This window comes from Arachis ipaensis, chromosome B4 (genome assembly GCF_059453495.1).
Source record: "Arachis ipaensis isolate K30076 ecotype BB chromosome B4, ASM5945349v1, whole genome shotgun sequence".
Taxonomy (NCBI): Eukaryota; Viridiplantae; Streptophyta; class Magnoliopsida; order Fabales; family Fabaceae; genus Arachis; species Arachis ipaensis.
This window is the reverse complement of record NC_142439.1, coordinates 86,904,615-86,907,098: the sequence shown is the minus strand read 5'-3', so window position 1 is coordinate 86,907,098 and position 2,484 is coordinate 86,904,615.

Sequence of the window (2,484 nt, the reverse complement as noted above, 5' to 3'; positions counted from 1 at the left end):
TGCCTCATCAATTTAGAAAGGTTGTCACAAAAAAAAGGTTTAGAATAAAAATACTGGGAGTATGAATCCCAGGTCGTCTCCCAACGAGTTGCTAGAAAGGGTGCTAATTTATTAATCAGGGGTTTTCCGAGAGTTTTGAGAATTGATTAACAGAAAATAGACAATTGTAATTCAGTGCAATGAAAATTAAAAGAGATTTATAATATTCTAAATAAGAAGCCTTGACTGGGGGAATGATTAATCGAAAGTTCTATCCTTGTTGGGATCTCTTAAATGTAGTATCAAATAGGTTATTGTTTTTACTTAGTTAACCCTTACTAAATAAAGAAAAGTCAAGTAATTGAGCTAACTCTTATTCGCAAATCCTAGTCCTCTCCCTTGGGAAGGTCTAGCGTTAGTAAATACAGAACTAGCCAACAACTTCCAATTTAACCATCACTTAAGCCTTCCAACTCAAGTGTCTCCTTTTAATCAACCCCCATGTCAAGTAGGAAATCTACTCCATTGACATGGATATAATACTCATAGAAATATAAGAAGAAGACATGATAAATCAAATAAAATAGGGATTGAAATTAATTAAAAATAAAAGTAATCCTTTGCATTAATAATCCATGAAAATAATCTAATTACCGCTCTAAACAAGAATTAAGAATATGGAATAAATAAAAGAGTAAGTAAACAAACTAGAATAGTATCTTCAACGGAGGTAATGACTCTTCAATATCCAAAAGCAAAAGCATAAAACTAATGAACTATGAATGTAAACAAAACCTAGAGGAAGAGTAATCCTCTCTAGATTCAGATCTAAAAACCTAAAACTATCCTAATGAGAATGTGTGAATGTGTATGTCTCTGTGTGTTGAGTCTCTGCTTGTTTCCTGGCTTTATTCTGTGTTTCTGGGCCGAAAACTGGGTCAAAATGCGGCCCGAAATCGCCCCCAGCGTTTTCTGTTAATTTTGCAGATTGCGCAGGTCACGCGTACGTGTCAGTCACGCGTGCGCGTCATTCAGGGATTTTCCTTGTCACGCGTACGCATCGTCCACGCGTGCGCGTCTTTTGTGCAGACTCCAATCCACGCGTACGCATCAGGCACGCGCACGCGTCGCTGCAATTTTCTCCATTCCGCGCGCTCGCGTGAGCCACGCGCGCGCATCGGTGTTTGCTGGTCATCTCCTTAGTTTCTTGTGTTCCTTCCATTTTTGCAAGCTTCCTCTCCATTCTCTAAGCCATTCCTGCCCTATAAAGCCTGAAACACTTAACACACGGATCACGGCATCGAATGGTATAAAGGAGGATTAAAATATACTAATTAAAGATCTCTAGGAAGCAAGTTTTCAATCATAAAACAAAACTAGGAAGGAATTGTAAAATCATGTAAATCATATGAATAAGTGGGTGAAGACTTGATGAAACCACTCAATTAAACATAGGATAAAAAGTGGTTTATCAAAGCTGTGACAGGGCCACATTACACTTCCACAAAACCTCAGTCTCAAACACAGTAAAAGGAAGGGTAATACCTAATTGGCTAAAAAAATAGTCATAGGCATAGAAGAAAGGACGTTCTTCCCAAGTTAAGGGAGGAAAACTAACCCTCTACTCAGGGTCAGGTGACACCAGCTCGTAATTTTTCTCATCATCCCTACTACTACAGATCCTATGAAATCTCCTAAATTTCTCACAGTATTCTGGGTCGGCCACAGTAACACACATCAACACTATAGAATCTAACCAGTCTGGCATACCAGGGGGAACCTTTGTAGACATCTCGACAATATTTTTACGAGAAGACATAGAACAACTATACCTACAGTAAGAAAAAAAGAAAAAGGGTCACTACCAAACAACTCGGACAAAAATAGAAAATAAAGAAACAACCAGCAAACAACAGGTATAGCAGCAAAAGGGCACCCCAGGATTCACAAAAGCAACAAAAAATCACCACCAAAAACCCAGAGGCACCCTTCAGAGGTAATACAGATACAAAGAAGGAAAAACACATAGGAAAGTCAAACAAAAATCAAAACCCTAGCCCCTTCACCAAAAAGAAAAAACCGCAACTAAAAACGGTTCACCTAAGCGCCTACATTTCTCTAAACGAAGCAACGAAGATAAAAAAGATCGCAACTTTGAAGAAACAAAGGCATGCAACAACCACCAGAAAGTTTTCAAAAAGCTCAGCAAGATCAAAACTTTGTGCAAAAAAGAAAGCATGCAGTAGTAAAGCACAAAGAAGGACGACAATCAAAACACATAAAACGAGAAAGGATAGGAAGCAAAATACCAACCTGCAAAGGAGAACAAGAAGCAACGATGGATGCGTGGCGAAAGCACGAACGGTCCAGCAGATGCTTTGAAACTTCAAAGAAAGAAAAAAAAACTTGGGGCAAAACAAAAGCAGAAGAAAGAACTGAAAAAACCAAAATCTCTTTGATTTCAAAGGAAAGAAGGAAACTTCTCTAAATTCAAATTGAGCGAGG